Source organism: Hemicordylus capensis, chromosome 2 (assembly GCF_027244095.1).
Source record: "Hemicordylus capensis ecotype Gifberg chromosome 2, rHemCap1.1.pri, whole genome shotgun sequence".
NCBI classification, from domain to species: domain Eukaryota; kingdom Metazoa; phylum Chordata; class Lepidosauria; order Squamata; family Cordylidae; genus Hemicordylus; species Hemicordylus capensis.
The window spans coordinates 300757796-300782140 of NC_069658.1; the positions used below are offsets into that span (position 1 = coordinate 300757796).

Genomic DNA, 24345 nt, shown 5'->3' on the forward strand with positions numbered 1-24345 from the left:
TGCACCATTTATAGATGGAGCCTGAAAGACCCAGTTTACTTCCTGTTTTCCTCCTACTTTGCCCTGCATGATCTTTCTAGCATCACTCTTGGATATGGAGGAAAAATATGATGTGTGAGCATAATCTCTGCCCAGGGCAATGTGGTGCTCAGAGAAGTTCATGGCACTTTGCTGTGCTCCATTTGCCCCCAGAAGGGAGCAACTCATATCTGCAGGAGTATGATATGGTTCAATTAATGTTCATAGGGTATCTTTTAATATGTTGAGTAGACAGTATAGAAATATAATTAACTAGCTGGGCCTGGCGCAGAGCATCTGCGCCTCTAGTTCTCCCCCCTCTTCCCCCCCCTTGGTTTTCCCTCTGCTCTCAGCCCCGCCTCCTGCCATCATTTTCATTCCCCTCCCACCGCTACTTTCTTCCCCCGCCTGCCACTTCCATTTTCTCCCATGCCCACCGTTTTCTTTTCCCCCTCGCCTGCAAGCCTGTCCGCCACCGCCACTTTCCTCTCCTCCTGTCAGCAGCTCGCTCACGAACTCTCGCGAGAGCTGCCACACATGGGATTAGCGACAGGTACGCCTTAGAGAAATATAGAGAGAGATAAATACATAAATAGCACAAACATTCAGCCCCCAAAGAGTTTAAAATCTACATTTAGATGGAGGTGGGGGAGCCAAGGCAAGAGTAAAAACCAACAGAGATAGGGAAGGAATGGGGGAGACAAGTGCAGCAAGTCGAATTTGAGCAAACGCAGTTGCATGTTCTTATACTTCATTTCTACCGCAGATGAGGACCAAAACATTAAAGGGTCAATATACAGTAAGAGCAATATATTATTTTGATCAAAAATCCAATAAAATGGGAGTTTATAGGGATGTGCTTTCTCTCTACAGATCTGCACATCAAGCTCCACAATGAAGCAAGGAAGGGAGTTTATAGCCGACTCACCACCATATATTCTGAATATTAAAAACCTTCACGCTGCCTACAGAAAGTCACTTCTAATCTGGTGAGTGATCACTTCAGAAACATTTTTAGAGAGCAGCAATTTTGGAATCCCATTACAAGGACAAGGACATGAAGCCATGGCCTTGGCTAATCCACCCACCGGCGCCTGTTTCACATGTACAAGCAAACCTCACTATTCCTGGATCCCACATCTGTGGTCAGGTAATTGACACCCGATCTTGGCATACACAGGGGGGAGGGGGAGGTTTCAGAAGTGTTAATTTTTATTCCCAGTGACCCATTTTGAGAAAAGGAGTGATTTAGTGACTCGTTTTTAAGGGGGGGAGATTCCTGCAATTTTTCACGGGAAAAGGGGGGTGATGGGGGGGCATTCCTGGACAGCACAGCTGGAGACCCAGAAAGCTTGGTAGGGCACTTTATTTCACTATTTTTTGCCGGGGGTTTGCCCATTTTCCAGCCTCCAGGAACCTAACTGCCCCCCATTCCCATTGCCACAATGCCCCGTTATCTGTGGTTCTGTTATCTGTGGCTGTAGGACAGAACAAAACCGCTGCAGAGAACAAGATTCACTTGTATACACTGTTGCTCATTATTTATATAGCATATTATTGTGCACAGTGCTTAATCATAACCCTTATCCCAACCAATTTTACAATTCTATGATGTGGATCATTAGTGCCATTAAAATATGACATATGGGGAGCTGAGACAAACAGATAGAGATCTGCCCAAGATGGCTAATGAGAATATGTTTGAGCTGGGAATCATTTCAAAGTTGAAGGCCAACACTAGAGCTCTTACAAAGAAAAATACCATGAGAGTCGACTAAAAGTGAAACACTGGCCTTTTCACATGCTCCCTGCCAATTCTGCATCTCAGTCAACTTTATATTAGATTATAAAGCTCTACTTCTTTTTTACTGTTCTAAAAGTCTATGTAGTTATTAGAAATTAGAAGACATAAATTTCTACTAAATTGTAAATCATCCTCTTAACTTTAACTGATTTCTATGTGCAGATTAAAAGAGTAATGCCATTCCCCACCACCGCATTTTCATTGTTGCCAATATCAGTAGAAACTTCAGATCTGCAAAGTGGTATCCTTCTGTAATGATCAGCCACCCCTCCCCCTAAAGAGTTAACGGGGAGTGAACCCTTGTCTTGACTGACACGCTGGTGAACTCCAGGGCAGCCAATCAGTACACCAGTTTGGTGGGACCTAGAGAGTGATTTGGGGGAATTCTGGGAACGAGAAAGGCAAGTCTTTGTTAGAGAAGAGAAGAACACATGTAGCCATGGAGGATGGTTGCAGGAGGATGGCTGCAGCTATTGAAGACAGAACTGCAGGGGCTTGAATCTCAACCGGCGTTTGGTGAATTCAAGAAAAAAGGAAGCCTGGACTTTGGCTTTGGGAAGTTCAGTCTAGGGGGAAATTTGTTTAGTCAGACTTGGCATTAGAATTTCTGTTTCTTTGGTGTGTGCTTTGTACATCCCGGATACTGTTCTAGTATCTATAAGACAGCACTTAATAAATCAATCAACCAATCAATGATCAAAGCAATTTTACTGGCAAGTGTTAAACTAGCCATTATATGTTAGACAAGACTGCTAGATTACGCCAGGTTTTTAGCACTGTTTATTATAATCACACCAAGAACAAATGGCAGTATATAAATGCAAAAAATAAAATAAAATAAAGATAAATAAATAAAATATTTCATATAGTCCACCTATAACACCTGCCTAGTTAACATATTAACAACCCTTTCAACAGGTACAAAAGCAAAATAGGTATCAACCCAATACATAGTATTCCCTATGGTGCCTTTTATTTTATCACAAGTCATATAATTGGTTCTTTTGAGATGTTACTACTGTCGATTCACAGCATGACAGCAGCTTTAATTTTTAAGGTGTTTCTGGACATTACTTGGCAGAAAAATAAGGCTTAAAATACAACTTGTGAAACATCTGTGAGTTTAAAAACTAGAGGTCTAAGAAGGACCTCATTCGCCCTCTTCAAACATGAGTGCCAGCCACGCTCACGCTTACAACTGCAAAAGTGGGGAGGAAGTTCTGCCCCGCGCTGCCACTCACCCCCGGCAGCTGGCCCATTCATGCTTACAATCCCATTTGCCTGAAGGGGAAGGTGTCATAAGCACAATTGCAGGTGCTTCTGTGAGCTGCAACCTCAGGTGATTCAGGCTGTGCTCACGGAAGTGCTGGCCATCACACTTTTGCAGTTGTAAGCACGTGCACAGCTGGCACTCATAATGTCTGGGCTAATATTTTGCAGGAGCAATGTCTGACTCAGCATGGTAACTTCAAGAACTTGCAACTCAGACAAGCAGAATATTTATCCAAGGATGAATTTATTAGTCATCCTCCCTCACATGGACCACATATTGACCTAGACAGAAAACAGTAAATCCATATCTTCTGGGGACTAACTGAAGTTAGTGAATCTTGGTCTATAAGACAAATGCCTACATAACAATGGAATTTTTTTTGCGGGGAGCGGGGGGGAGGTGTGTGTGAAACATTTCACAGAAAGTCTGTACCAGGAGCAACTTTAGTGCTACTTAAGGAAAAACTTAGGATGTATTTCACATCTTGCTTCTTTCAATGAAACCAGCAGAGAAAAGAGCCAGCTTGTTCATTATCAGAAAAAAAGGAAGTGAAGCAAGAGACTTCCTCTCACCATTATTCTAATTACAATGTAGATGACCACCACATGATGTGATCAGGGATCACACTGGTTTGCAAAGTCAATTTGTAGTTGTTTCAGGAACACAGCACCACCTGGAAGTACCCTAAGTAACACAAGGAAGAATGCCATCTAATATATTTAATTCTCTTTAACGTACCCATCACTAATCCCATGTGTGGCATCTCTCGTGAGACTTCGCAAGCAGCTGCCAGATAGGATAGCGATGGGGACAGGGGAGAAAATAGCAATGCCGGCTGGAGGAGGCAGCAGCGGGACAGCCCAGGCGGTGGGGGCAGGAGGCGGTGGCAGGCCAGGCCACCATCAGGAGGAGGCGGCGGCGGTGGGCCAGCCTGGCCGCAAAGAGGAGGAGAAGGTGGCGGCAGTGGGCCGGCATGGCCAGCACGGCCAGCGGAAGCAGGAGAAGGCAGCGGGCCAGCCCAGCTGGCAGGCCAGCCCAGCCAGTGGGAGGAGGTGGGAGGCCAGCTTTCTGGCTGGCCCGCCATCCAGAAAGCACATGGGGTGGGGAGAAGTGGGGAGGAAAAGAAGCGGGGCCAGTTGGCCCGCCATGCAGAAAGCATGGGGGGGGGGGAGCAGGCCAGCTAGCCAGCCAAAAAGCCAGGCAGGCCGTGTGGAGGGGGGAAAAGGCAGCAGAGGTGGGTGGGCTGACGGAGGCGCAGGTGCTCTGCACCCGGCCCAGCTAGTTTTCATTTAATTTAGCTAAGAAATAATTAATAAAGAAACTGAAGGAACTCCAAGAGGACACCTTCCAGCACAGAAGCACAATGCTGAACATCCTACAGTGCAAGAGCTGGTAGCCCAAGTGTTTGTTAGGTAAAAGGTAAAGTGTGCCGTCCAGTTGGTGTCGACTCCTGGTGACCACAGAGCCCTGTGGTTGTCTTCGGTAAAATACAAGAGAGGTTTACCATTGCCATCTCCCGCGCAGTATGAGATGATGCATTTCCGTATCTTCCTACATCACTGCTGCCCGATATAGGTGTTTCCCATAATCTGGGAAACATACAAGTGGTGAATTGAACTGGCAACCTCTAGCTTGCTAGTCAAGCCATTTCCCCGCTGCGCCATTAGGTGACACAAGTGTCTGCTACATACCATCTAAATAGATGGGACTTGTGTACACTGTAAGAACATTTGTCTCTTTATCTTGGCTTTCCACTGTGGCACTGCATGCTGGAACCTGTAGTCTCTACAGGCAGCTCTTGCACTCTAAAGATAATGAGAAGAGAGGACTCAGATGACAGATTTATGGAAGCCTCAGGCTTCTGCTTATCGAACAATGCAGCACCTCAACTGAGCAAAGTTTTATAACTCAGGTAATGAACAGATTTTTTTTAAGAAGAAAGAAAAAGAAAACTGTTTAGTTGAAAGGAAACCCATTATATAGCATTTTAAAAGGGCATGCAATAAAGTATCCTAATCTCCTACTTCATTATCGGAGAAATAAAGAGGCCTATTAGATTAACAAGAGGCAGCGAGAAATGAATGTCTCTCCAGATTGAAAAGAGAACAGATACTGAATGGAGAGACCATCTTGCATCAAAAAAGCAAAAGTAGGCAAGAAACAGCCAATATATACAAGGTGGTATGTCATACCACCTTCCAACTAGTTGCCATTACAGGTTTCTGTAAATGAGAGTACTGTTGATACATGACAACACATGGTATCCTATGGTATTCTGTTCCCTAATAGGTGATTTGCCAAGAACCTGCCTTCTGTGCAGTATGGGAATGAAACAAGGTTCCAAATCCTGGTTAAGATCAAACCTTGGTTAATGTTAATTACGGCTGACAGAATCTTTAGTCATGGTTAAGGATAGAAGGAATTTGCAAGAGAGAGGAGAGTATTTGAGGAGAAGGAGAATGAAACATTGGTCTTACCGTGAAGGGTTCTTTTTCCCTGTGTCTGGAGCTCATTATTGATGGGTTGAGTACTGAGCATGCTCGAGAGACAGGACTGTAAACTTGTAGAGGAACTTCCTGCCGCCAGGAGGCACCTATATCCCAGTTCCGGGACTGTAGCAAAGAGCGGCACGTGAGAGAAGAGCCATTTGGATCATCAGAAATGTGTCGAGGGAGTAGAGAACAAACAGGATTAGAAGGAAGAAGAAAAACATACACAAGAAACAAAGGGGGCAATACTGAAACTATGCACCCTAGGAGCGGACTCTGCCCAAACTATGTGTCAGAGACACCCCAGCCTGTCAGATAGGCGAAGAGAAGATTTTTGTTGAAAGTACATCCGAGCGGGCATGATGAGCTCCAGACACCGGGGGAAAGAACTCTTCATGGTGAGACCAATGCTCCTTTTCCCCCTGTGCGGGAGTTCATCATTGATGGGACATGCCCAGACTGGATGACTGTGGGAGGGAGATGTACTAGGCTACTTGTTGTAATACTGTGCAGTCAAAGGCAGCCTGTGGTGCAGAGAAGGAGGATATTTGTAATGGCGAATGAAAGGTGTAATGGAGGACCACAGGGCGGCCCTGCATATGTCTATCAATGGAGTATGAGCAGAGAGGGCTGCTGAAGTGGCAGCGCTCCAAGCAGAGTGTGCTGTGATCCCACCTGGAATGGGAAGATTCAGTGCTTTGTAAGAAAGCTTGATGCACTCCTTGAGCCAACATGACAGGGTCGCCCTGGATAAATTAAGGCCACAAAGAGTGAATTTGACTTGCAGAATTTGGCTGTGCATCTGAGGTATATCTGGAGTGCTCTGTGCACATCAAGTTTGTGCCACAATTTCTCTCTCTGGTGAACTTGGGAAGGGCGGAAGAAAGGGAGGACAACATCCTGCGACCGGTAAAAGGAAGAGTTTATCTTGGGCAGGAAGAAAGGGTCTAACCTAAGGATGACAGCATCCAGTTGGAAGAAGAACTGTTCTTTGTGGAATGAGAGAGCCCCAAGCTCTGATACCCTGCGGGCCGAAGTTATGGGCACAAGGAATAAGACCTTGGAGGATAGAAGTTTTAGGTTGTTCGAGAGGGGCTCAAAAGGAGGCCGAGTGAGCACGCTGAGGACCTTCAGATTCCAGGAGGAGAACCACTGGATGGGAGAAAGTGAGATTCAATGCCCCCCTGAGGAAGCGGGAGATATGGGGTGGAGAGAGGTGGAGCCAGGATCTGAGATGTCGAGAATGGAGGCTAGGGTGGAAGCCTGTCTCTTGAGGGTCTTGGGCTGTAGGTGAAGGTCCAAGCCGGCTTGAAAGAAAGAGAGAACCTCCTGAACTCCAGCAGAGAGGAGATTCAGATGTTTCCTGTAGGCCCATCTGGAGAACGCCGCCCAGGTAGCTTGGTATATCTGCTGAGTGGACGGACGGTGAAAGGCCAAGACTGTGTCCTGTACCAGGCAAGGGTAACCATTACACACTAATCTTGAGCACTCAATACCCATGTGCAGAGTTGCAGCCATTCTGGTTCGGGAAGTAACGAGCCCCTGAGCAAGCAGATCTTTCAAAGAGGGAGGTGTCATGGAGGGCAAGTCGATAAAAGTACTAGGTCAGAGAACCAAGGCCTCCTGGGTCAGTGAGGCATTATCATAATCAGCTGTGCCCATTCGGCAATCAATCTGTTGAGGACTTTGGTGATGACAGCCATTGACAGGAATGCGTAGAGGAGGGCACAGGGCCATCTTGCCGTGAGGGCATCAGTTGCTTCAGACAGATGAGAGTGGGAACTAGTGAAAAAGCATGAAAGTTGATTGGTTGAGACATGAAAAGATCTATGAGAGGTTCGCCCAGGTAAGTTGTTATCTGATGGAATACCTCAGATGAAGTTTCCACCTTTTGGCAAATGAGCCAATCCACTTGCTCGTTGTCTATTCCTCTGAAGTGCTCCGCAGCGATGAAGAGGAGGTGTGCCCACAGAAAAAGGTGATCGGACTCCATCACTAGAGCCTTGGATCTTGAGCCACCCTGGTGATTTATATGAGCTTTTGTAGTGACCTTGTCCATCCGGATCAGGACATGGGTTCCCTGTATGAGTTGACAGAAAGCCAGAAGCTCTAGTCTGGCGCCCTGAGTTTCAGCCAATTGATGTTCTTCTGCTCTGTTGCTGACTATGAGCCCTGGACCAGGTGACCTTGGCAATGGGATCCCCAGCCCCTGAGGCGGGTGTCCATCATGACAAGGGTCTTCTGGGGGATTGTTAGATGAAGAGCCTCCAATGTGGCTGGAGAAAGCCACCACCGGAAAGATTGGTGAACCAATCTGGGCAGCAGCACTGCCTGATTTGGGTGGGTGCAGGCCATGATCGTGTCCTGATGGGGAAAGAGAAGCAACTGAAGAGGACACGAATGCCACCTGGACCATGGGGTGCACTCCATGCAGGCTATCATGGAGCCCAACACTTGTAAGAGGAGCATCCGGTCTGCTGATGGGGCCCGAAGGAGCGGTCAGAGAAATGAAACAATCTTTTCCTGACAGTCCACTGGTAAGGAAATCAACGCCCGAGCAGTGTCGAAGAAGGCGCCCAGATGTTGGAGAGTTTGTGATGGTATGAGGTGGCTCTTTTCCCTGTTCATGATGAACCCATGGTCCTTGAGGCATTGAAGGGATAGATGCACTGCTGAGTGGGCTTGTAGGAATGAGGGAGACCAAATCAGTAGGTCTTCAAAGGAGACGTGAATGTGCATCCCCTGGAGGCAGAGATGAGCTATTGACCTTCGTGAAGACCCAGGGTGCAAATGAGAGCCCAAGGGGAAGAGCTCTGTACTGACAGTGCTGGTTCTTGTAGACTTCGGCTCTCCTGCAGATGTTGGCCTACAATTCCCATAATCCCTGGCTATTGGCTGCTGTGGCTGAGAATTATGGGAGTTGTAGTCCAAAAACAGCTGGGGGGCCTAAGTTGAGCAGGCCTGTTGTAGATGAACCATAGGAAACTCCTGTGTTGTGGAAGGATGGGATTGTGGAAATATGCTTCTGAGAGGTCCACTGAGGCTAGGAAGTCTCTAATGGACAAATGGCCTCCTTGATAGTGTGTAAGGACTCCATCCTGAACTTCTTTTTCCTTATGAATCTGTTCAGGCATATGAGGTCCAGGACTGCCCTCCAGGACCCATCTTTTTCCGGAACTAAGAACAAAAGAGAGTAAATGCCCGGCAGGATCGGGCCAAGTGCGGTAATGGATGCCAGGGGATCGCCCAAAGGGCCCTGGTCATTGGCCCCAGTTTTAGTTTTCTTTGTAGTGCTGCTTTTCAGCCACGGCTTTGTCCTCCAGCAAAGGTCTTTGATGAGCAGCCTCTCACTCAGTCACACAGATGAAGGAGACTTTTTCTTTTTCTTTTTTGGAGGCTCATTAGCCAAGTGTTTTCTCTTTGGGGTGGCTTTTGGAGGGGCTAGAGCTATATCAGGCTGTGCCACTGCTTCTCTGAGTGGTGGATGATCGGGCAGAGGAGGAGAAGCCGGTTTTTCCTCGATGAGCAAGGTCAGCATTTTAGGTTTGGTGAGCGGGGGGGGGGGGGGGGCTTCAGAAAGGGATCCCCCTAGAAGCTCCTCCGCATATGTAACCTCCATGGTGGGAGCGAGAATAAAAAAGCTCCAAGAGGGGAGGTAAATTAACAAAAGAATGCTAAAGAAGCCAATTAGACCAAATGCAGTAAAAAGAAAAAAGGTGTTTAGAATTTGAAGAAATAAATGGCCTAAAGCAGCTCCTTTCCCACCCTTGCACAATCTAATGAGGAGGGAAAGAAGAAGAAAGAAAGCTGTAAAAGTTTGAGCTCTCTCCGTGACCTGCAATCTCGAGCAAGATGGGACCAGAACTGGGATATAGGCGCCTCCTGGTGACAGGAACTTCCTCTACAGGTTTACAGTCCTGTCTCTTGAGCACGCTCAGTACTCAACTCATCAATGATGAGCTCCAGCACAGGGGAAACACAATATCTCAGACCTTTTCTGAACCAATAACCATAATTAAAATTTTGGAAGCATTATGTCTACACCAGCTCTCAGTCACTGTTACCATATATAGGAAGACCTTTGACTTACAACACAACTGATTCATGAAAACTGTGTCTTAAGTTGGAACACAGAACCTGTTTTCCTATGTTATAGATTGGGGTTTGGTTCCTGAACCAAGGCTGGATACTTTCCCCCACACCTGCTGCTGTCAAAGCTGTTGGTGTGTCAGTTCCAGATTGCAGTCATGCAACAGAGAAATTGATGGTGGCAAAACAGAAGTTCCTCACCCTTGCCAGTTTCTTCCTGGCTCTTTCTCCCTTTTCAATGGGAAGAAGGGAGGCAACTGAGCAGTCTGCCTCCATCTCCTCATCCTCCTGGGCAACACTTATGGAAGGAAGGAGGGTGGGCAGGAAGTGGAGTGTGGGCCGGGAATGAGCCAAGCTCTTTCCCTCTTGCTGTCACAGCACAGCAGCTGAGCCTGGAGTAAGAGGAACAGAATCAGCATCAGTGGCAGCGGGGGGCACCTCTTGAATGAGCAAGCTCACCAATTCCTCCACAGGCTTAGATGCAGCAGCACTTGCCACCAAGACTGCCAGTGACTCCATAACTATGTCTCGATGACTATGTGAGCCTGAGACACCACCACTGCTGCCTCCTGCTCCTCAAGCCCATGCACCAGCAGTCATCTAGTGGAGCCTCTCCTCCTGCAGCAAGAGTTGTAAAGTTGAAACACAGCTTTAAAGTTGAAATGGTGGCAACTTACAACCACCTTGTGCCATTCATCTTAACTCAGAGAGGTTGTTCACACGACCAGCCCTACAGGCTTTCACAACCCTACTCGGGTAAGGTTGACTCTGTGGAGCACCAGGATCAGTCCTGATCCCAGTGCTCTGCACCGAGATAGCCTGGGTGTTGTTTTTTTAATCCAGGCTGAAAGTGAGGTAGAAGGGTGCAGGCGCGCCCTTTTACCCCACTCCCCAGTCATGTGAATGCTCAGGCTGCTTGCCACCCGTGGAAACGCCGCTCATGTGTTGCGTGAGCAGCAGAGCTTTTAGGGGAAGGGTGATTGTGTGCAGGGAGGAGCCTGCCTCCCTGCCAACCCACCCCCTGCGCGGTTATGTGAACGACCTTAGACTGTCGAGGACTGTCTGTACAAGCACACAAACATAAGAATTTCTTTATAGCGCAGGTTCAGTATATCCAGTGTAATGAGGTCCTATTTAACCCGCTAATTATCACAACGTTCACTGGCATACCAATAGTGATATCTATGATGCTGTAAAATAAGTGAGCAACACCAAAGTTGGTCACAAGACTCTGATAAAAGTAAATGAGAGGCATATGATGGTATGTCTGTTAAGTATGTATTAATATATTGCCAGCTGTGCTCATGGTGCTCTATTTATATCTGCACACAGACTTCTCCAAAGGACAACCAAGAAGGCTGTGGCTTACGGTCTCTCTTAGCTGATTAAACACAGACTACTGGATTCTTTGAAACATTTAGTTAGTTGTTTCATAATGTGTGAATAAGCCCTAGGAAGGAATCTTCACAATATTTGCCTTCCTGTTGCAACTCCCCAGATTTCCTTCCCAAAGGCCAGTTAAGAAATGCAAAAGGCATGTCAGAAGGCAGCTTCTCTAGAGAAGCCAAGTGAGGGGGTTTGACTAGTATTTTCCTACAGACAACTATTCTGTTTGGACAAGAGGCTCCCTGGCAGTTTCAGCACGAACTGAAATATTTTCCCTCTACATAAAAACACATTCCACAGCCTCAAGAGTTTCCCAGAGGGACTCACCCTCTCACTCTTCAGTCATGCGATGAGTCCACTTTGCCTCTGGTATTCTCTACCTATTCATGAAGCCTCTCTGGACAGAGTTCCCATAGACCAGAGCTGGGGGAGGAGGCCTAACAAGGATCTGGACAGCAAACTCAGCAGCAATTCTTTCCCTGCTTAATGAGGAGGAACGAAAGTCACAAGAGGGGAAACGGATCCGATCATAGGCTGGGACAGGCAAAGCAGGAGCCCTTCATTCCACTCTATGGCAAGAGAGAATCTACTAATTTCACATATGAAGCCGCTCATGGATTATCTGCTCTGTCCTCTATCTACACAGCCTTTCAGCTGGAAACATTACAAATACTGTACAAGTAAGAATACGACGGATATTTATATACCGCTTTTCAACAAAAGTTCCCCACAGCGGTTTACACAGATATATATGCATAGGTTTCCGGGCAAAATACAAAGTGCTAGTTAAACCACATGGCTCTGTGGTCACGAGGAGTTGGCACTGACTTGACAGCACACTTTACCTTTAAGCCAGAACCAGAACCAACCTCAGCCCACACACAGCCTCACCAACAAGGCCTACTCCTCATCAGACTGGAGACTCTCATCTCCATTAACAGGATAAACTAAACACCAGACCTTAAAGACCTAAACGGCTTAGGCCCTGGGTATCCAAGAGAGCGTCTTCTTCATTACAAGCCCCACCACCTATTGAGGTCATCTGAGAAGGTCCGTCTCCAGTTACAGCCAACTCATTTGGTGGCTACACAGAGACGGGCCTTCTCGGCTGCTGCCCCGAGATTGTGGAATGCGCTCCCTGCTGAGATACGATCCTCCCCATCTCTGGCAATTTTCAAAAAACACCTGAAAACCCATCTTTTCACCCAAGCTTTCTCAGCTTCCTAAATTTTTTAGGTTTTAATATCTGGTTTATTTTTTAATTGTTAAATTGTTTTAAGTTTTTTGTATATTTTAAAACTTGTTTTATACTATTGTTAACCGCCCAGAGACGAAAGTTTGGGGCGGTGTACAAATTAGATAGATAGATAAGACAGGTCAGCTTCAGCTCACCTGTGTGCACCTTCTGACTCAGGTGAGCTGTAAGGTGCAGCAGGGTTGCTGGTTCGAATCCACACTAGTACTATATCGGGCAGCGGCGATATAGGAAGGTGCTGAAAGGCATAATCTCATACTGCCTGGGAGGAGGCAATGTTAAACCCCTCCTGTATTCTACCAAAAAAACCCCACATGGCTCTGTGGTCACGAGGAGTCAGCACCGACTTGACAGCACACTTTACCTTTAAGCCAGAACCAGAACCAACCTCAGCCCACACACAGTCTCACCAACAAGGCCTACTCCTCATCAGACAGGAGACTCTCGTCTCCATTAACAGGATAAACTAAACACCAGAATGCTGAGCACCACCTTGCTACTGCTGCATACCTGATGATACTGCCAGAGAAACAGGTCCTACCAAATAGTCAGGGGATGCCTTCACACATAGTGAGGTTGTGCACACAAGCACAATCCCTGGTGGCTAGGGACAGCTGGGGGAAGGCAGGAGTATACTACCTCCCCCAAAATAAGCACACTAACCCTTGTGCTCTGCCACCCGTGTGCCCACACAATCGGCACAGCGGAGCTGAATACACTGGGCATCTGGAGGAGGAAGTCCTCCGGTATCCCACAATGCATTGCGTGGAAAGCCAAGAGACTGATCACAATGCTGCAGTTCCCAGCTTCCAGGGCGATCTTCAGGGAGCCAGGCTGCTGGGAGCTGCAGAACACAGCTCCGATCACACACACGATCGAGGCTGCCAAGGTTAGGTGGGGCTTTGGCCCTTTAACCTTAGTTAAAGGGTAGATTAAAAAAACGAGTGGCCCTGCTCAGGAGCAGCAGGGCAGGGGCGGCTTCTGAGGCTCCTCACGAGCCTCGCAACCCAGGTTTTCCTGCTTCTGCCCTGCTGCAGCTGGTCACGAGAACAACCTTAGTATGTTGTATGTTCTACAAGTAATAACTGTTCACATGTGCATTTTAAACGAGTGACAAATGTTTGCTGAGCAGGTCTTTTTATATCACCATCCTGCTACTTTCATTCAATATCTTGCTAGTCCTATGCTGGTGGACAATAGCCCTCTTCAGACATTTTGGCTGCTCTGTACAGCCAGCGCAGGAGGAATACAAATGGAAGCACTCTTGTGGCTTTGCAGACAAGGGTCGCACATTAAATCCCTGATATCTCCAGGTAGTACTGGGGGAAATCACACCTGAAACCCCGGGGAACTGCAGCCAGTCAGAGCAGACAATACTGAGCTAGAGGGCGCAATGGTGTGACTCAGCAGAAAGCAGCTCTATGCACTCACCTGGCCCTGGTGGCCATTCCAACTTTTAATCCAAGTATGGTAAAATATATGCTCACAGTTTGACTGGCAAGCAAACAGAGCAGGTGCCAAGAATACAGCTCTGTCCTAAACTACAGAAGCAGCTAAGATTCCGTTACAGCATCACCTTAGATTCAGGTACTACCAAAAGATATTCCCAAGCATGACCTGGGTAGACAAAGGGCAGTGGCCCGGGTAGCGTGGCTGGCTAACCACACTAGAATTGCACAGACCTGGCTTCCAGGCCTCAAAGTGTCATCGCCAGCTCTTGCCATAAAATGGTTTGCAATTGGAGGAGAAAGCAATTAGGAATAGAAATTTGGTGAGGATGTACTGGTATCCCATACTGGAGATTTTCCCTAACTCCAACAATCCTCCAAGACTATGTTTCCCCCCAAGTTCTTTGATGTTAGAAATGGGGGTGGGTGTCACCTTAAATTCAGAATCCAGAATCCAGCTTGGGTTGGGCTGCTCATTTGCACTGCTGCAATCAAGCCCGATGCCAGTGCTGCCCTCCTGCCCAACCCAACATTTTACACGACACTTTAGCCAGGGTTAAGGGCGCCAGTTAAGGGCCCTTAACCCCAGCACCAGGGTTGTGTGTCTGCTCAGGATGCACACAGCCTGAGCATACAGAGAGCTGGGCACCTAGAGCGCCCAGCTCCCGGTGGGGGCGGGGGGAGAGGTCCCCAAGGTACTGTGCGATGAGTGTGGGATTCCCAGAGGCCGGGATGCTGCTAGGCACAGCACTGCCGGGCACAGCGGATCATGTGGGTGTGCGGTGGCACACCGAAGGGACAAACGACCACTGTCTGAGGGGAAGGTAGGTCCAATCCCTACTTTTCCCCACCATCCTCCGCCCGCCCACCCGCCCTACTGGTCATTTGCATACCCTTTGTGAATGGGTACAGTGTTCCCTCTAAGGTGTGCGCTCACACGTTTTTTGATATCCACTCAGTTAATTTTAGATCCCGCTCAGGTTGAATCAGGAAGGCCCCATTGTGAGTGCACGTGAGCACACATTGCCTTGATACTGCCGCCCAGAACAAAAATTCCGCACACAGATGAAAAAAATTAGAAAGAACACTGAATGGGTGTTTGCCAAATATATTATCTCAAACTCCAATCCTTTCCTGTGGTCCTTCATCTTCTTTCTACAGCCCTACTGCTACTACCTGTATATTCAGACAGCGAAATCTTCAAACCACTGAACTTAGCTTTAAGCAAGAAGTAATTTTATATCACAGGAAAGAGGCATTTTTATTGGGTCAATACGAATGAACTGGTGATTAAAGCAATGGTTGCATTTGTGTACAGATTAGCTATCAGACATCTAATATTGGGCGATTCATGCAGAAACGCCTGGCATGAGTCCTGTTAAGAATTATCACTTTACTACGGCTTAAAGGACTTGCTGTTTATGTGTGATAGATTTTATTTCCGAACCACAACTACATTTGGCCACGTGCCTTGCCTTTATGATAGCCTTGCCGTATATACTTTGCTATCTTAGGTAAATTGCTTCATATTATATTTCAGCAGATTTCAGCTAAGATGGTGAAAGCGGTGACTTCAGAATCCAAGGAATCATAAAGATGCACTCACCTAGGGCATACCCTGCATAGCATCTCATGAGCCATCAGGCATGCTTGCCAAGACACGCTGTACCTATGCATACACACAGAGTTGCTCTATAGAGTCAAGTTACATGAATGCCTCTTGGGGAAATGGCAGATGAAAAAACAGGCAGCTGTGGTGCAGGAATAACTTTTGGGCACTGCAATCAGCAAGCCTGCTCTCTCAATATATACCATCCACTCCAGCAACTCTGTAAGCATCTCCAGCCTTGACCTTTTGCCAAACAGCTGGGCTGCTTTAATAATGGCTACCAGCAGGGCAGAATGTCTGAACTAGAGCAGACCCCTCCATTCCCCACCCCCACCCCATTCTTGCTCGAAAGGGCTTTGCCTTGCCGAAGTATGACAGGAGAACAAGGGCAACCGTTGGGCACCTTGTGACACAAATCATACCCCAAACATCTGTCAGAAGCAATCACAATCTTCCTGTCATTTCCAGTTCCTTTAGACATGCAACAAAGAAAATGGGGGAGGGAGGCTGTGTGGCTGGAAGGCGGAACAACAGCTAGAAAGCACCACCATCACCAGTCATGCTTAAGAGAAAGGAGGATGCTGTCTCCACTGATTAGAACTGGAGGGTTTCTCTCCACAGTCCAGGGACACAAAGATGTTAAGCGAAGTTATTCACTCAGAGTTTTTATTCAAAACCAACAATCTCTTCTCTCTGGCTTGTTGACCTTTGTAGTGTATTCCACGGTCTTCTACTCTAGCACGCATATGCAATCACTCCAGGATGCTAGCTATGAAACAACACTGCTGAAGGACTGTGAATTCATTACAGCTTATACAATATGTTCATTCCGCACAAACCACAGAGGTGAAGAGAGAGGCCTCTGTTATCCAAGGGCATGCTTCCCTACCAAAGTACTTCTCGCCTGGGTCTCAGATTTCCCTTACCTGCACAAACAACAATGGTTTATGCTAGTTAAAGATTGTTATCTTAGTCATTAAATGAGGCACTACAATGTAGCAACTAACAGTGTCATCCTGTCCTTGAGTTATGCCTATCTGGTGGGACAAGATCACAACCATAAAACCACTCCATAAAACCCCTGCAACAGCGGAACACAAAGAAGTGTCAGAAATAGTGGATTTACACTGGCGATGTGATACCGCAGCAATGGCTGGCCTAGCTGAACCCTTCTGCTAGCATTACGGCATCCATTTAAGGAGCAAATATGAGTAGAGCTGGGGGTGTGGCAGGGAGGAGCAGAGCTTAATTATTACTCCCTCAGGGCTAGGGTTGCCATATTCTGGCTTTCCAAAACCGGGTGCCTAATTTGCATATTATGTAAATTGGCTTGAAAATAATTTTTGAGCAGAATAGTGACTGCCCGTTTTGCTCCATAACTCTGCTTCTAAAAGGGCTAGAGCTTAGCTTTTCTTTTTTAAAAAAATGAAAACTGAAATCCGGGCGAATCTGGGTGGGCTAAGCAATCTGTGTGAGATGCTTAAAATCCAGTGGAACCTGGAATTTCAGGAGGCATGGCAACTCTACTCAGGGCTCACTCCTTCCCCTGATGCCTACAAACTCTTATGCCTAAAAAATAGGGAATGCAAACGATAGCATTCCTCTTCAGACAATGGAGAGCCTCAGACATCAGCCCTAAAGTCTCTCTTCCTTTGCCCCCAAATCATCTCAGAGAATAGGATTCCAACTAACTCCATAGCCAATCACAGCACAGCACCAGGGCTGTATAAGTTCTAGGAATAAACCTCTCAAACACCTCTTGCATGTCCCCAGTGAGCAGCTAGATGTTCCCACGGCCAAGTGCCACTCCCGCCCCCCACCCAATCCAACAGAATGCTGTGACTTAAGCAAGTGTACAGCAGCTGCTGTACACCCAAACATACAGGTGCAGTGATGGAAAAAGCTGTACTTGTTACTCTGCCTGTCACACAGCTCTCAAAAGACACAGGGGACCTGAAAAAATTAAAAAGGTGGCAGCCTCATTTCTAGATGATGCTGGCAGAATTCACCCCACCACTGCTACGTTGACTATTTCATCTATGTTTTTGTTCTCATGACAGTTGTGAGACAGGGAACCCATGCCGCCCCACACACACACACACACACACACACACACACACACACACACACCTACCTTGTTACTACCAATGCACAATGAGAGGGAGGCTGTGGGTTCTTTACCAGAACATTCCACCAGGGCTTAGAGTCAGCATCTTGACCCAGAGCCTTGTCACAAAAATAAGTCCCAATCAACAACAACTTCCTGACTGTTTTGAACACTAGGGAAGAAACTATGTAAATTCTACTGAATATTACTGTATGGGACCCAACATACAGACACTTTTCATTCTCTCTATAGCTAGTACCCTTGGTCCATAATCTTGGCTGAAATCACTGGGGGTTTGTTTCCTTCTTTGATAAGTGAATACCACCAGTGGTTCGTGGTGGTAAAAAAATGTGAAAAACTGGTTTTCATGCTGTGAAAACCTCTAGTATGTGGTGCCATTTAAAGACATGTCTTATATTCACACATCTAACAACGCCTGGCTCTTCAAAAGAAGAATAAACATTACTTTTTGGTCTGTAGCTTTAGAGATCTGGAAGGCAAACTGTGCCTGCACACGTTCTGGCTTTTCCAACAGCATGCCTGGCCAATATATAAACTGACACAGCTTCAGCAAATCATGAAGGAACCTGAACATCTCGGGAAGACACCACAACAGGAAGCAGTCCCTGGAGCAGCCAGATCCTACAATGCTGCTAAAGTGGTTAGCAGGGGACACAAAGGGCCCTTCGATTCCATTCAGGCTCATGGGCCATGGAGTTTCTTCACACCAATTGTGATATTAACCTTTTCCAGTGCCTGCAGGCTGTTGCTCTCAAGATAGACAAGAGAGTTGAGAGAGAGACAGGCTTAGGAATGCTCTGGCTGGTTCTTTGTGCTCAAGCAAGCTGCCCTTAACCCTTCCAGCCCCATGGTGCTTGTGAGAGCTTCATAATCTCACAGATTAACATGCTAAAGTGTACATATTGCCCTTCTATCCCAGTCAATAGCCGCTGTAGTTACCCCCCAAGCCTGTGCATGCACTCACACACTCAGAATTGTGAATGATTTCTTCACTATCACCAATGTGTATTCATCTATTACAAGTCTAGATAGGTGTACATTTCAGAGACACTATAAGAAAAAGGAACATAGGGTCCTACCTTGTGAAGGGTCCTTTTTCCCTGATCTGGAGATCATCACAATGGGATCAGGCACTGAGCATGCTCAAGACAGACCGGATATTCAACGAAGCAGTTCCTCCCACCGTCTGGTGCCCTCCCCAGTTCCAGAATTAATGCAAACGGTGAGAAGAACTAGCGTTTGCTCTGCTACAAAGAACATGTTAAAAACAGGGAAGGACGGAAAACAGCCAACAGTCAGAAGCCAAACAGAGGACAGGAATAGGGAAAAGGAGAACTGTGACCCTGGAGACTGTCTCCACCCAAATACGAGACCCTTCCCACAGCGTCAGACTATACATTACAGACAACAGCAGGAACATCCAGGAGGGGCTGATGATCTCCAGATCAGGGAAAAAGGACCCTTCACAAGGTAGGACCCAATGTTCCTTTCCCCCCTGTCTGGAGATCATCACAATGGGACATACCCAAGCAGTAACTTGGAGAGAGGTCCTGGGCGGGGGGAGGATGTTAGACCACCTGCTGGAGGACCCTACGGCCAAATGCCGCCTGTGATTCCAGGAAGGAATGAATCTTATAGTGTCAGATGAAGGGCGACACGGAGCTCCAGGTAGCAGCTCTACAGATATCCGCCAGGGACGCCTGGGTTGAGAAAGCCGCAGAGACTGCCACGCTGCGGGTGGAGTGCGCCATAATCCCCTGCAGAGGATGCAGACCAAGACTCTCGTAAGCCATCCTGATGCAAGCCCGAATCCAAGACACCAAGGAGGAGGGATGCTGGCCTAGGTTATGAGAGGAAAAGGAGACGAAGAGAATGTCTGACTCCCTGATATCTTTAGTTCATCTAACATAAAAGTGAAGGGCACAGCAAATGTCCAGCTTATGCCAGCGAACCTCCGTAGGATGTGAGGGGTTAGGGCAGAAGGACGGGAGAATTACCTCCTGCGCCCGGTGAAAAACTGAATTAACCTTAGGAAGGAAGGTAGGGTCTAAAGTCAACTTCACTTCCTCCGGGAGGAAAACACAAAGCTCCTTGCGTGCCGACAGAGCCCCCAATTCCGAGACCCGACGGGCGGACGTAATGGCAACCAAGAATAAGGTCTTGTAAGACAAGAGTTTCAGAGGGATCAAATGCAGGGGTTCGAAAGGGGGAGCCGTCAAGGCATTGAGCACCTTGTTGAGGTTCCAGGATGGAAAACGTGGAACCGGAGGCGGGGCCAGGTTGGAAGCCCCTTTAAGGAACCGGGAAATGTGAGGGTGTAGGGATTGGGTGCCCGAGTCCGAAATCTTCAGGACTGATGATAATGCCGACATTTGTCTACGAAGGGTGGAGGGCTTAAGGTGAAGGGCCAGACCTGCTTGCAGGAAATCCAGAACTTGCGGTACCCCTGCCGAGAGGGGGTCGAGATTCCTGGCTCGAGCCCATCCAGAAAAGCCCGCCCACGATGCCTGATATATGCGCTGTGTGGAAGGATGGCGAGAGGCCAGGATAGTATTGAGGACCTGGGATGAATACCCCTCGGAGATCAGGTTGCTGCGCTCAACCTCCATGCGCAGAGTTGAAACCATGCCGGGTTTGGATGGGAAATTGGTCCCTGGAGAAGAAAATCCGCACGCAGAGGCAGCCGCCACGGCTGGGCTACTGCCAGGTTGACCAGGTCCGCGAACCACGCTCTCCTGGGCCAAAGGGGCACAATCAAGATGACTTCTGCACGTTCCATTCGGATCTTCCTGACCACCTGGCCTAATATCGGAATGGGAGGAAAGGCGTAAAGGAGTCCCGCCGGCCAGGGGCTCGTGATGGCATCTGTGCCCAGAGCGGACAGAGAGTGGAACCTTGAATAGAACTTGGGAAGGTGAGAGTTGAGGGGAGAGGCAAACAGGTCGATCAGAGGAGTGCCCATGCGCCGCGTGACCTGATGGAAGACCTGAGGGTTTAGCATCCACTCAGATGGGTCGACCGACTGACGACTCAGCCAGTCCGCCTGCGTGTTGTGCACCCCGCTCAGATGTACTGACCTAATGAAGAGGATGCTTCTTTCTGCCCACTCGAAGAGGAGGTCCGCTTCCTTCATTAGGCCTTTGGATCTGGTGCCCCCCTGGTGGTTGATATGAGCCATGGTGGTAGTGTTGTCCGTCCTGAGGAGAACATGTGCACCCCGGATCAGATCCTGAAACGCCCAAAGGGCTAGCCTGGCGGCCCGAAGTTCCAGGTGATTGATGCTCCAGGAACTCTCTACCGAGGTCCAGGATCCCTGGGCAAGGCGACCCTTGCAAATCGCCCCCCATCCCGTGCGGCTGGTGTCTGAGGTAATCAAGGTCCTGATAGGTTCTGTGAAGGTCAGGCCCTTTTTCAGGGCAGAAGAAAGCCACCACTGGAAGGAGAGTCGGACTTTGTGGGGAAGGGTCACTAGGACCCGCACGCAAGATGAGATGTCGTCTTGATGAGGCAGGAACAACCATTGCAGGGGTCTGGAGTGTCATCTGGCCCAAGGAACGCAATCCACTGCCGCTGTCATCATCCCCAAGATTTGAGCCAGGAGCATCAGGTCCCCCAATTCCGCCTGGAGGAGGGGAAGAAGGATGGATGAGAGTTTGATTCTCCTGTCTTCTAGGAGAGTGACCAGGGCAGGAATGGTATGGAATACCGCTTCGAGGTGCTGGAGGGTCTGAGAGGGAAGTAAGTGGCTCTTGGCTCGATTCACAACAAAGCCATGGTCCCTCAGGCAGTCCAGAGTGTACTGAACGTGGAGGATGGCGGTCTGAAATGACGGCGCCTGGATGAGCAGGTCGTGCAGATAGGGATGGATGCAGACCCATTGAAGGCCCAGCTGGGCTATGAGGGCTGCCATTATCTTCATGAAGACCCGAGGGGCTGACAACAGGCCGAACGGGAGAGCACGATATTGGCAATGGAGACCATCGTAGGAAAACCGGAGGAAGCGTCTGTGTTCCTGGAGGATTGGGACATGGAGGTAAGTCTCCGAGAGGTCCAAGGATGCCAGGAAATCCCGAGGAAGAATGGCCTGTTTGATAGCCTGAAGGGACTCCAAGCGGAACTTCCGCTTCTTTACGATCCTGTTGAGTTGCCGAAGATTCAGCACCGCCCTCCAGGACCTGTCCTTTTCGGGGACCAGAAAGAGAAGCGAGCAGATGCCAGAACATTCTTCTGTGTAGGGTACTGGCTCGATTGCCCGGATCGTGTGAAGATGACGAATCGCCTGGAGCATCAGATGATGTTTCTCGGGGCGTCTGAATCGCGGGGTGGCAAAGAAAGAGTCTCGAGGAGAATGGGTAAGATCTATAGCGTAGCCTTTGGATACTGCATCGAGTACCCACTGGTCTTGGGTGCCAGGTGAGAGTGAAAAGTTGCGGTCTGCCCCCAATGGCCATGTAGTCATTGTCTCTTAGGAAATTGGTTGGAGGAGTTGGAGACCTTGCCACCTTGATGTCTGAGGGAGCCCCTGCCCCTGGGGCCTGTTGAATCCTCTGAAAGAGGGTTGTCTATGGTCTCCCGAGCGAAAGGAGGACTGGAACTGCGTCTGTCTGTAGTTACGAAAGGAGTTCTGGCCACAACGAGACCTGCGGAAATCCCGTTTGATGGTCGGCATCACTTTCTTCTGGTCCTTGGAATCGACCAGAATTGGCTCTAGAGGGGTACCAAAGAGATAAGAACCCGAATGGGGGAGGCTTGCAAGGCCATTTTAGATTTAGAATCGACCTGCCAGCCCTTAAGCCATAAGGATCGGCGCAAGGCCACTCCTGTTGCTAGGGTCCGAGAGGCATACTGAACGCAGTCTAGACTAGAATCCGCCATGAAGGCCGCCGCCTTAGCCAGTTTGTTAAGACCCTGATGCAGTTGTGTGTGACCAGGAGGAACCAGGGCAGCGAGCCGCTTGGACCAGAGGATGGACGCCCTGGCAAAGACAGAGTTGGCTGTGGCCGCTTTAATTACTGTGGACGTCGCCTCATGAGACTTTTTCAATAGGGCATCATTCTTTTTGTCTTCTGTAGATTTGAGTTGTTCCTGACTCTCCGTGTTAAGCAAAGAGCGGACACCATCTGGACCACGGGGGGGTGGGGTCCACCCTAGGGGTGGGCAGTAGGGCCGAAATTTCCGATGACAAGGTATAGTGCTTCTTGGGCAGTGAGTGACCCAATAGGTCTACAGGAAGTGGGATTTTGCCATTCTGCCAACATCACCTGTTTAAACAGGGTAGGGAAGGGAACCAAAGAAACCACCCCCGAGGAAGAGGGGAATACCTCCTGGTCAAACTCAGAAGGTGGGACCACATCTGCTGACGAAATGTCTTTAACGGCTCTTTTAGCTTTAGATAGAATAACGTCAAAATCCTGAGAGGAAAACAGGCGAACAGACACCACAGGTGCAGGGGCAGCCTCTTCCTCAGATAGCTCACCCTCCTCCTTTTCGGACTCCCCGTCTGGGCGAGTAGGAATTTCTAAGTCAGGCTTCCCAGGCAGGTTATGCGAGGGAACCAGAATGGGGGGAGGGAGCGTGGGAATTGGGAGTGGACCAGGTGCCACTGGGAGCGGCCGGTCACCACCTCCACTGGGGCTCTTGGGAAGGATGGGCCCCATATCAGACTCCGAGGAAGAGGAGGGGGACCTGCATCTCTTGTGTCTGGGGGCGGGCAGTTTAGGCGCAAATCGACCTCTCTCTGTAATAGGGATGGCATCCCTGCGTGGACTGGAAGCCGGCGAAGAGGAGGAAAGGCACCTGCGCAGGCTGTAGGAAGGACCGGCTGGGGCAGAGGGTGGCTGAGCAGCGGCAGAGAGAACAGGTACTGAACTCCCTTGGGAAACCGGAATCAAAGGCAGGCACTCAGAGAGGAAAAAGGACTTGGGCCAGTTAGCCACGTCTGCTGGGAGCGGGGAGGGGGAAGACCCTGAGGCAGTCCCTGTTAGGGCTGCCGGGAGCAGAGGTGCTGTGCCTGTAACCTGAGCAGCCGACAGCAGAACAGGCTCGACGGGCTCCTCAATGACCGGGCGGGACACGTTCTCCCCCGTGCCAGAGCCGGATGGGATAGAGGGAGGGAGGAGAGCCACTGGACCGCCACCCCCATCAAGCACGGGTGAGGTGCTAAGGGAAACAGACTCACCGGAACGGCGAGAGTCACTTTTGCTCCGTTTGGCTTTGCGCTCCTTGGTGCGGCAGGAGCGCTTGCAGACGGCTTGTATGAGCAAGCGCTCGCTCAGCCGCACTGAGTCTGAAAGTTTTTTCGGCTTTTTAGCCTTCGCGCCATTGTCCTTGCCAGACTTGCTCCTTTTGCCGAGCTTACGCGGCAAGAGCAACTGCGGTGGGGGAGGAGCCACCGCCGAAGCGGGACTGGCCATCCCCGAAGTAGCTGGGGTGCCCGAGGAGGGCAGCGGAGGGAGGGCTGGTAGATGGGGTGCCAAAGCGCTCTCCGATAAGGAGCCCTGAAGGAGCTCCTCCACATGTCACCAAGCCGTAGAATGGAGAGCGCAGATAACGAAAGCAAACAATAAAAAACAAAGGAAAAACAATCAGCCAAATTGCAAAAAATAAAAAGCTAATTTAGGTAGTTTGGCGGAAAAAAGAAGAAAATTACTAAGGCAGCTCCTTCCCACCCTTGCACAACTGGGAACAACACATAAAAAGCAAGCTAGGGGGGAAGGAGAGAAGAATCAGGTCAGAGCAATATCCCGATACGACCAGCCTTGAGCAAGACAGACCGGAACTGGGGAAGGCACCAGACAGTGGGAGGAACTGCTTCATTGAATATCCGGTCTGCCTTGAGCATGCTCA

General features: G+C 48.8%; 1 protein-coding gene and 1 long non-coding RNA gene across 9 annotated transcripts in view; one reads left to right on the forward strand and one right to left on the reverse strand.

Moving 5' to 3' along the window:
- The window catches only part of PLXNA1 (plexin A1), a 423385-nt gene that overhangs the window by 367454 nt on the left and 31586 nt on the right, over positions 1-24345 (reverse strand). The gene's annotated exons all lie outside the window — the stretch shown is intronic.
- LOC128346214 (uncharacterized) overlaps positions 1-24345 on the forward strand; it is a 44857-nt gene that overhangs the window by 4214 nt on the left and 16298 nt on the right. For both annotated transcript variants that reach the window (XR_008316847.1, XR_008316846.1), the window contains one exon: positions 892-1007. This is a non-coding gene — a long non-coding RNA (uncharacterized LOC128346214). The remainder of the gene's footprint in view (positions 1-891; positions 1008-24345) is intronic.